The sequence below is a fragment of the Eriocheir sinensis genome, chromosome 36 (genome assembly GCF_024679095.1).
Source record: "Eriocheir sinensis breed Jianghai 21 chromosome 36, ASM2467909v1, whole genome shotgun sequence".
NCBI classification, from domain to species: Eukaryota; Metazoa; Arthropoda; class Malacostraca; order Decapoda; family Varunidae; genus Eriocheir; species Eriocheir sinensis.
Window position 1 is genome coordinate 12,148,837 of NC_066544.1, and position 12,255 is coordinate 12,161,091.

The window sequence follows — 12,255 nt, forward strand, 5'->3', positions numbered from 1 at the left end:
CAACATAATTTTTTTTACAGTGCAGCCCTGGCAAACCTACCCTTAAAGGTGATAATATAGTCTTGATTTGCCTTTTCTTCTAAATATACTTGTTCACATTGTAAATAAGTTCTTTCTCTCGACTGTGGAGCACACGAGAGTGTGTCGGAGTAGGTGCCATCACGGGTGGATATGAGGGAGGAAGTGATGGTGTTCTGTCCTTGACCAATGACCACAGTCTGCTGACAACGTCGAAGAGCAAATTTGTCACGTGTTTTGGAATTTATTCAATTCATTGCTATTATCCTAAAACACGACACATATATAACACTGTATAGCCTTATTCGATATATACAGAATATTCAATACAATTTCAAATAGTAAATAGCTAACATAATTATGAGAGAGTGATGTCCTGGGGTGATGCGGCAGCGCTGGGGAGGGGCGCGGGGCCACACCAAAACGGACTTTATAATAATATTGACCACTTCTTGAAGAATGTTTCTAGAAAATAAAGTTGAAGCAGCTGTGTAATTTTGTTGACCTCAAAATGTTCTTTCATTATTTGGTTCCATAGGTTTTTCATATTACACTTCTAGCTATTTCCAGTTTTCAACAGTAGAACATGAAACAAAAGTTTCTGAATCGTCCGAACCTTCCTTACCCGTGGTGATGGTTCGGCCAGTAAGGTGGGATGGTACGGACACTCGTATTACTCAGCATAATCTAAATATGACCTAAGTTTGATTAGTTAATAAGCAAGAATTAAAGGATAAATTCCAAGGCATTTGTGTAAATACAAAATGTCCTCTATATTTATAAGAAAAATAAATAAATCCAGGAAAACTATGACATGTCTCACGATTTATGGAATAATGACTTCCTTCTTCCTTCACACGCACAAATAAGTGACTGGTCACACTCCCCCTCTAACACAAGAGCTAGGTATTCATGTTTTAATCTACGGCGCAATACCCTCGCCGTGCATCGCTGCTTCACCATAATAATGCACAGTATGCTACTTGCCATAGTCATTAACTGAGAGTTTACGATCCAGCCTAAAAATATTACATAGATGAAAAAAACATCGAAAAGTACAGCGCTGAGAGGGTGGTTGTTGTCCCGCGTGGGAAAAGGCAACAAACTTTTGCACATTCACACTAAGATCTCGTCACTCCCAAACCTTTTACAAAAAATGCGATGTCCCGGACCATCCTGCTGTCCGAATCATCACCGCTCTCTCTCATACAATATATATATATATATATATATATATATATATATATATATATATATATATATATATATATATATATATATATATATATATATATATATATATATATATATATATATCCCAGTACATATACAACTCCGATTTGTGAACGTAGTGGATATTAGATACAGTGACATCCCCTCAGAAGAAATTGCAGTGCTCTGACTCGCCATAGGTCCCGTTGCCTCACGTAACCAATGGTACCAATTCTGGGGTTCCTCCAAACAAGTCTCCACAGAAGCACCTTCTCATATCAGGTACCTCCCGGCAGAATCCCTCATCCTTTGCTCAGTACATTTACTGCAAATTCTGCATCCCTACCATCCATCTGTCTTGCCCCTACTATCCATACCACAACCCTTTGCTTTAGTTATTGCATGTTACTGATTTCTGCCGTTGTACAGGTAACTCGATTTACGCGAGTTTGGTTTACGCGTTTTTTAAATAACGCGGGGTCCAAAATCCAAAAAATGTTTAATTTACGTTTTTTTCACTTATACGCGATATTTGATGGAGTGGCCACCAGATGTCTCACGCAACTGGACTCACACGGCGCCGCGGCCACACAGCTGAGCTCAGTTCTTCCCGTGCGCCACTTGAACAACAATACAGTACCCACGCTACGCAACAATAGGGGTGGGCAGGTACCGGTACCAGTACCGGTACTAACGGTACCAGCTATACGGTACAGTACCGGTACTAACGGTACCAGCTATACGGTACAGTACCGGTACCAGGTTGCTCGGTACCGGTACCAGACTGCGCGGTACCGGTACCATACCAACCAGTCGCTCATGGTGTCCCTCATTTCTTCCTCGCACGAGTGAGGCAGAGACTGAGTGCCTGAGTGGATATCTCGGTGATATGGATACTCTCTCTCTCTCTCTCCACTGAATGAAGTGAATATTTATTTTTTGATAGAAACCTACGTCTTGTTTGACTTACATTGTTTTTGATTTATGCGACCTCTTCAAGGACATAATAATCGCGTAAATCGAGAGTTACCCTCAGAAGTAGAGTGCCTCTTGAAGGCACAAGGCAGTAGTATTACCTGAGCACGAGAAACAGATAGCGCCACCAGGGCCGCCAACACCACATAGACAAGCTTGCTCATCGCTGATCGGTGGAGCGGTGCTGAGGGTCGCGACTCCCTGAGCCTCAGTCAATCACTCCGCTGCCTCTTGCTAAATATACAAATACAGCGAAACACTTGTTGTAATCACAAGTGTAGTGATTCAGTGAAAATAAATTGTAAAAAACTTACCCGGAACTGACAATTAATCATATTTTATATTACCTTGCCACGCACCACATAAAGAATAGTATATATACGTATAAATTTTTTTATTTTTTTTTCATTAGCAGTCAATTTTCTCTCTAGCACCTGAATGATGTTACAACAGCAAACCAGTCTTTGGACTACAGTCCATCACAACACTCTTCATATGCCTGAACCTTCCCAGTGCTCAGTGATGGTTGTGCCTGTGCAGGATCACCTAAACTCTGCAATACTTGTTTCAACCAAGAAAAGGTTAGTAAAGGAGCACTCAAACTTACTGTATATTAAATAAATCTATGATAAATATATATATTTTTCAATCTAAACCATTATACATGTACAAAATACCATATTAATCATTTAAACCAAACTCTTGCAATGATATAATGTCAATAATGGGTTCAATTTATGACAGCAAAATAATACTGTTCTGAATTTTTTCTTATGTTTGACAGGACTGTGGAAATACAATTTACTGTATGCAAAAAGAAATATATCCATTAGATCGTATGACATTCATCCCATTTATTAAGCTATCAAATGGAACATGTTTTCCTCTTGTCAAAGACTGCCTATACAAGCTACACCCACAATGAGTATCTACTCAAGTTGCCAACTCACAACCTGATGTACATATTTGTTTGTTTGTTTGTTTAATCTCAAATACTGGAGCATTGTAGACACACAAAAGTAAACCAGTATGTTAAAGGATAAATACAAAAACACAAATAAAGACTGGTAAGAAAAATATGCAGGTAATCTCAGAAACTTTTGAAAATGAAAATACTTCTTTTTTGTGTCCATAAGTAAAAAGTTCATCCATATGTAAAAATATTATAAAAATAAATGGCTCTGCTACAAAGAGAAAATCTAATCTAGTTTTAAAAGATCAATTCTGACACCATCTCCCTTCTTTAGCAGATTTGCAAAAATCTATTTTAAAATGTGAAGCATACAGAATAAAAAGGAGCGACACTATATAATGGCATCGCTGACAGTATTATGTACTAGGAAACAATGTACTAGTATATTAAATTATTGATGAAAATTGGTACTGTTGCACCAACAAATTTTATTTATTTCAGAAATTAAGTGAATAGTACAAAGGCGAGTCAAATAATGCCACAAGAGGTTCATGGCTGTAATATTGAGAGGGGGTAATGAATCAACACTTTAATATGGACACAAATCTGGGATTTCTTCACCTAAAAGTCGAAACAAGAAAGGTTACATATGGTACCTATTACTCCAACTACTTCATTACTGAAATTTTACTTGTACAATACCAGAATAACACCAGGTAAGTACAGGTTGAGAATCCTTTATCTGAAATTCCAAAATCCAAAGATCTCCAAAGTCCAAAAGTTTTTTAAATGCTAACATGACACGTCACAAACAGAAAATTCCACAAAGTGATGGGAAGGTTCCACCACATACAGCTGTTGTGTGCTGTTCAGGGTTTACACCCCCAATTGGGAGGGTAAACCTACTGCTGTGTCGACACTTTGGGCATAAAACATCTGACTGCCACCACCACTGGTTTTGGGCAGCTTTTGGGATGGGATTGGGCAGGAACACAGTCAATTCACACTGGAAATTCTGGTGCTGCTATGTGTAGTTTGTTGTCAGCAGTCATCACAGTAACACCTTCGCTAGTTACTCATTGTTATTACTGCTTGTTGTGTGCCTTGTGGTGTAAAGATATTGTTGAAAATGTCAAAAGGGCCTGCGTATTCCGAAATTCAAAAAAATCCAAAATCCCAACTCTTTCGGTCCCAGGAATTTCGGATAAGGGATTCTCAACCTGTATTAAAGTTGGTAAACTTTTAAGACTTTCTACAAGAACTACATGCTGCATAAGGGTGACTTTAAACAAATGGCCCTACTAAGTAATCCATTCTTTTCACATTCAAATAATAGTGAGTAGCTCAAACTAAATCTAAAATATATATACATTCATATTTAAGTTTGCAATAAACCTTATCCTTGTCAGGCCTCTACATTCCCTGAATGACACTAATACCTGACAGTTTACTTTTATGTTTTGTAGTTCACTCTATCAGCTAGAAACCATTACCTAAAACAAAATGTATTCTTACATGTGTGCAATCTGAAAATTTAAAAGTTTGACAGTTAGACCTTACTGTAGGAAGATGATTTCCTTTATAATTATAGTCACAGATTACACTGCTGTCACTAGGACAAGTAAAAGGGGTCAGCAAGTCAGGGTGCAGTATCTTTTCCATTAGTAGTTCCCTGTACCATAACTGGGGTTGTTGCTGCCTGAGAAACATGCTGTCCCGGAACAAACTCAGCAGCATATGGATTCAGGTTACTCTAAAGAGGGAGTAAAACAAATTCAAATTAATAGAGTGACATTAACTAGGTAGCAGCAGGGATCATGTTTCTTAATGGTCCCTCTAAGCAAGAAAAATGAGAAAAAAAATCATCAGTCACACAAACCATTTCATAATATATATCAAAGCTTTTGTGATCAGTTTATATATCATCTATTTTGGAGGGTTTAAATCATGGCACAAATTTGGCCCGTCGCTGCTACACAGTAAAGCCACAAATTTGGCCCATCGCTGCTACCAGGTTAATGAAAAGGAGTGATAATTCACCATTGTCACCATTGCTGCTGTCACATTATTTCCTACACCAGGCAGGATAAATGGTTGTGAGCATCTATAAAAGTTATCTTGAATTTGAAGCTGAATTTGTCTGATCTAGACACAGAGACAGGACCCCACAAACATAGCTCATTTCCTGTATATCACAACTAGGTGAACTAGCTGAAGTACACACACTATGCCTTCTATATTACAGAAGCTCATGTGGTTCTTGGTACTACTTTAGTCATAGATGATTGAGGTGAGACACTATACATCATCATCACCATCACATACTATGGACAAAGTACAGTAGAGCAGGAATCCCAGACTCAAGAAACAAGAAAACGGAAAAGTCACAATCTAAAGAGGAATGATTGCTCAGAGAAATGGACAATAATATGTCAGCAGATAACACAAATATAGCATATGAGATAATGACTCCAAGCAGAATTTTACCTTAGCTGCCACATCATCCCTTACACCCATCTTCTCCATGCTTGATGAGAGATCTGTTGTTGCATTGTTTCTGATCCTGGAAGAAAATTTGTATAAGAAGCAGCAAAGTGATGTCATATGCAGAGCAAGTAGTTGTTGATGGGGTTCTAGGAATGTAAAGCACCAACATTGTCACACAGGCTATAATGAAATTCACACCTAGGGGGTAAATATGCACAAATGGGATATCTGTGATTGCCTGACAAAGAACTTATAAAGAGTAATATATGTATAGATGCTGACAACGTTGTATGAGGCAATCCTGTAGTAAAATCTTAAAGAGACAACTCAACTCATTTAAAGGCTCATTACTACTGTACTCACTTGTCTTGGCAGTACTGGTGATAATAGACAGTATCTCTCTCCTCCTCCTCAGCTAACATGCGACACAAAAACTCCTCCTCATCATCTCTCAGGCCACCAGGGTCTTCCATCATCACCTGAGACACCTCACATAACACCTGCAGGATGAAAAGAATACAATAACATCAATCTTTTACATGGTACTGAAATTGCACATGTGTTCTGCTTTTTTCTCTTAAAAGAACTCTGCAAATCCTTTTTTGTCATGCTATATTTCACGCCCATGATTCTGAAGTGCAATCTGGGTTGGTAAGAGTACCGATATTATTCATCAGTTCCATATTTAACTACACACTTACACCACTTTCTCTATAACTTTCTATTGATCATGTGATATTTTCTTTCACTAATGTTTCTCAGATTCTTTCCATACTTAAATCTTTCCAACTGTTCCTTGATATTTAAACAACTCAACCTTCTTTATCTTCTCCCTAAACTACGTACTTTAAAATCTTGATATATTGGTAAATTATATCTTTTACAAAAATAATGTACCTAAGCATGTAAGAATCATGTAGGAAAAGGCAAACAAAATTATGTTTCAGAGGTCATAGTGATAATTTTCAACTACACAGTTTTGTCCTTTGAAATTAAAAAGACTTACCTCTCGGTCAAATGCCTCCAAGTCCTCCTCCGCCATCCACATGAACTCAGAGAAGTCCGGCTCTGCGTTGGAGTTCATCCTGCCACTGGTGCTGCTGCTGCCGATGGACTGGATGCCCTCCTTGTTGTCACTTGGCAGGTGCATGGAAAGTGCCACCTGCAGGTGAGTTAAGACAGGAGTACTGACTTGCACTCATGATCATGATCCACCCCACCACACAATCAGGTCCCAACTAAGTTTGTTTAAATTAGATCCATCCTAAATTTTCCACAGTTTAGTTATTCCATCACATGAGTAACCTGATCCCACCAAATAAAATAACAATTCCACCAAACGATGTGGCCTGGCCTAGCTCCACTAAAAAACAAAAAGGTAAGTGATTCTTAATATTTATTCTAACAACCAGCCTAATAATATTATTACCCCTGCATTAACATAGGAGTGGTACACTCATAATGATAACAGCAAAAACATGCCCCATTTATAAGGAAGGCTACAAATTAGAGCCCCTAAACTACAGACCAGTTTCCTTAACATGTGTTCTGTGCAAATTGTGCAAAATTCTAGTAAGAACTGAACTAATAAAACACCATGAAGAGAATGATTTGATCACCAATGAACAACATGGTTTTAGGCAAAGGTGAAGCACCTTAACAAACCTGCTAATATATATGGAATAACTGACATCTGCCAAGGGTAAACAAATTCCTGTGTACGTGAACTACTTAGCTTGCAGGATAGCATTTGAAACAGTACCACATTTAAGACTTTTGATCAAGCGACATAAATTAACTATAATGGGAGGAGAGAAAGAAAAGGAAAACTTGGTAATAGTATCAGCCTATTAACTTAATTTTTTTTTGTGAAATTCCAAACTCTAGAGTCTAGATCATCAATAGATGGGAGCCATACACAATGTAAGTCTTAACCTCCCATGCAATGAATTAAGTAAGTTTGAAATAGCTAAGTTACACCCCTTTATGGTGATGCCAGAAAATAAATTTTTCACTGCTCCCCAAAAACTAACCCCAAAATCAGCCAGAGGTTCCACCTCTAGCAAGACCCTCTCGATTCACTGCATGACCTTCCTGTAGTCTCTCTTATAGTTTCTACCCATTAAAACAAAAATGAATGGGACTTGTCTCACTTGTTCCTCTCCTCTTACAAGCGCATGTACTGAGTAGAGCTAAATACAAGGAGCTTATACAAAACAGAAGCTTCCATCGCAATACCAAGTTCTGGCATCCTTCAGCATATTCTTCTGTCTTGAGCTTGAAAAGATTAAGTGGGGGCCATCATCAACAAAAAAGTTAGCTAACAGGAATTGGCATGTGGTCTTCATCAAGGATGAAATTGATATCCTTTGAATAGTTCGGTCACGATAAGCAAAACTTCTTAAAAAACTTTAATCATTTCGGCCGTAAACAATTTTGGCCATATGTTGTTTCGGTCGTTTGATAATTCAGTTGTTTGCCAGTCTGGATGTTACGGCCTAAATGGCTCACGGCCGAAACGACCAGGACCTGTTTTACCTAGTAATCATTACCATTACACACACTCACTTGTCACCACAACACACCAACACTAACAATGACACTTAATTCACTTCCCTCCCCTGCACACTCGGCTCCCCCGTCCCCCAACAGCCAACACAAATATGCATGTTATGCACCTGTATGGGTGCCCTGTGCATTATCGTCCAGATCCAGATTACATGGTAGTACATTACATGATATTACATTACATGGTAGACAGCTATAGCCTCTATGATATAGAGCACATTACAGCTATGCAACACAGGTCACAGGCATGATCAAGATTAAACAGGGATTCTTTACTAGACTTGAAGTGGCTGTTTCAGAGATAGATTATCTATTACTAGGTAAATTATGATGACTTTAAAATTTGGCATTTTTTCCCTGGAAAACAGCTAAAAAAGTGCTGGAGAAGATTTATTGCATAAACAGCACTGTGCTGTGGCTGTTAGAACAAACAGCAAACACTAAAGCATAAATCATTGAGCAACCTTGACCCCAAGCCTCCAACCTCTGGTGATATATAAACTATAGTCTGTTCACGGTAATTGTGGAGAATCACTCCGCGCCTCCAAAATACGATATTACACCTCCATATTATGGTTAAGGGACTAAAAACATGTCCTTTAACCATAATATGAAGGCGGAAGTACTAAAAAGTAAAGTAAAAGCCGAATTAATCCCCTCCCCCCAACGATCTTGGGGGACCCGCGAGAAGTCAGGGTTTTGGGTGGGGGAGCATATTTAAACTACTCCAACCAAACTTTACGACCTGCTAACTGGGGAGGCTTCGCCCCCCAAGATCCCCTTGCTAAGAGATGGGTTACCTGCATCTATAGAACATGTGTAGTCGCCATCAAAATGGCGCTGGCCCACAGGGCGGCCATCATGGTGACTTTATTTGCAAAATATAGATTTTTCCCCGTAAGTAGAGCACAGAAACGGTTCATTTCAGGTAGACAGCATCATTGCAATAGCTGCTTTTACCCCACAATTTCCCTGGTCTTCATAGCCCTCCCCACTACCAGATATTTTAATTTTGTTGAAGGGGACAGGATTATTATCTGTTATTCCTTATCATCACTTGTAGATGCAGTATATGTGTGATGCGCCGGTAAAACTAGAGTAACACAACAGCATGTGATTGCTTGGAAAGGCTAGTAATGCCGTGGGAGCAATACTGGAGGCGCGTAGTGATTCTCCATATTTACCCTGTTCACTTAACTCCGACCCAAGCTGACAACACACACCTAAGCGTGTTTGCAAGCTATGCTGATTGGCTACTGCTATGGCTTCCAAGTTTTCTTTAACCTCTGCTTGTGTTTATCTCACACAGCACTTGCTGCTAATCTGCACTGTGCTTATGAACATGCTTCGGTTTATGTTGTCAGCTTGGGTCAGACTTAGTGAACAGACTATAACAGCCTAGCCTAGCCACTCAAGATTACCTATAGCTGCTTAGGACATCATCTATTGTGTGCACCAAGTACTTCATATAGCACATAGGTGTCCTTCACAATGAGGCAGTCGGGTGTACTTCTGGAGTGATACCGATCTTCCTTCCTGACCATATGAAATGAACTCCCAATGCACTTTCCAGACTGTCTTATTGGATTATATTATGTTGTTTGATGAGTTGGATAGGCTGGCGCATTGGTTGGTGAGACCTTTCGGTTCTTTGCCTGACGGTTCACCCCAGCATGGCCGCTTAGGACATCACTTATTGTGTGCACCAAGTACTTCATATAGCACATAGGTGTCCTTCACAATGAGGCAGTCGGGTGTACTTCTGGAGTAACACCGATCTTCCTTCCTTTGTATCTTTTAATGTTTTTTTTATCTCTCCCCGTTTCCTGGTTTGAGGCAAGAATGTTTCCATCCTGCCAGCTGTCACGCTCTCCGCCTCTCTGCGACCCTTAGCAGCCCTCACCACTGCCCCGGCCTCACCCCTTCCCCGGCGCACCCTGTATTGAGGCAGTGGGGCTGAAAATATTATAACTTACTCAGAAACAGATGTTGAGCAGATGGAGCGAGAGACGACCTACAACACCCTTTGGCAAGGTTTTGTTGTGCCTTGTCCAAGACCACTTCGCCTTGCGCCCCTCTCGGCCCCACCAGTAAACTATGGGTGACGAAATGGAGTTTTGAGCAATGACTTCGCCTCTGTGTTTATAAATTGCTCCCATATTTTATTTCTAACATGCCACGTGAAGTTTTAAGTGGTTATATGATGAAACGTGGCCAGCAGCAGGGGAAGCATAATGGAGATCAAGCGTTGTGTCGGGAGCCGTACTGACTTGACCGACATTTCATCGCAGTTACTACGACGAACATATTGATGCCTTAAAAATAATGTTTCCATTATGCGAGGAAAGGGATGAACAAATATATGCGTCTTATATTGCCGACGGAGTGCCATTAATGTGATTCTCTTTATTGATTAATTAACCGGGGGCATTAGATTATGTAATAGTGAAACCGAAGTTGCTATACAGACTTGTTTCCAGGGTCGGTATTTTTTTCACTTCCATTTCTCTCATCAACTCTTTTCAAAAGCCAAAAAGGAGATCAATCGGGTTTTCATGATTTTTGTTCTCACATTCATGGTACAGAAGAAGGGCCAAACTTTCACTAGGGCCATTTAATCTACCCCTGGAAATGGCCCAAACTCCTACGAAAGCTTTGTTAAATATGTGAGCTTGGGCGCCAGGCAAGATATGCTTCCACCTGCAACTCATTTCCCCTTCCTCTTTTATATCTAATGGGATATCCAACTGTGTGGATTTCTTGAGTTTCTTGGAAAATTATATAAAGTGCTGCAATGTGTTTTGTGAGAAGATACGACCAAGAAATATCATATTCAGTACAGCTGCAATATTGCATGATGGACGCATTGAACTACGTGATAAATAGATTAGTTGCTTTTAGTGAGGCAGTACCAATGTAGAGGAGCCGAAAATATAATAAGAGAAGGGATAACACATGCGTTCCCTTGCCTCGACGCGTTACCTTGGAGTCAACTTTCACTTACAGCTCATTAATCCTGTTTCTTAGACCCCCGGGTTGACCTTGAGCACGTGTAACTTCTCAATTCTTTCGTCTTTCAGTCCAACAGAACCACAATTCGACTACAAGTAAACTATTTGACACTTTGTGCCGCATATGCAGCGTCTATGATCTGCTAATCCCATGTTGGTAGCTTTATGCGAGTATCCCCCCAAAAAATGTCAACCTTGCTTTTTCACTCCACGCATTAATTTATCTCATTATATTGCCTCTCTGATCTTTTAGTGTTATAGTAGACTATATATAACGTAGTTGTAACTGCAACTCAAGTCTTCGTAACTAATAAAATATCCCTCAGGTTAGACATCTATATATAGGCCTATATACCTATATGTATGTATATAGCTGTTCATTGTAGCCTACTTAATTTCTTATCTCCGATATGCTTTTTGTGTGCGGGGGTTCCATACTACTGCGCCATTGAGTGTGATTTTATGTATGATATGTAATTATACTTTATACCTCGGTCGGGATATGCCTGCACATTCGCTCAGCGCCATATATAAGTATAGCTATTTTGAGATGGCAGGGTTTTAGAGATTGATAAGGAGGGAGATCAAGTAGAGGCCGGACTGGAGGTATAAATTAAGGTTGTAGAGGTTGTGACTGCATGGTAGGGATCGGGAGGTGGAGAAATTGAGATCCGAGGTAGAGATTGGGAAGGGGGAAGGGAGGTGGACTGGACTGGATGTAATGAGTACCTATATAGAGATTGTAATGATTGGTAGGAAATTAAGGTGATTAAAGCGTGGAAGTAAAGGTTGTAGAATGTCATGATTGGTAGGAATTAAAGGTGAAGGGGTGGAGGTAGAGGTTGTAGAGGTTGAAATGACTACGTAATGGTTGTAAAGGAGAGGTGGAGGTAGAGGTTGGGAGGTTGATTGGTAGGAAAATTTGAAGGGGTGGAGGTGAAGAGAGCTTGCGTAGAGGTTGAAATGACTGTAGGTAATGGTTGTAGATCTAGAGATTGTAATGATTGGTAGGAATTAAAGGTGAAGGGGTGGAGGTAGAGGTTGTAGAGGTTGAAATGACTACGTAATGGT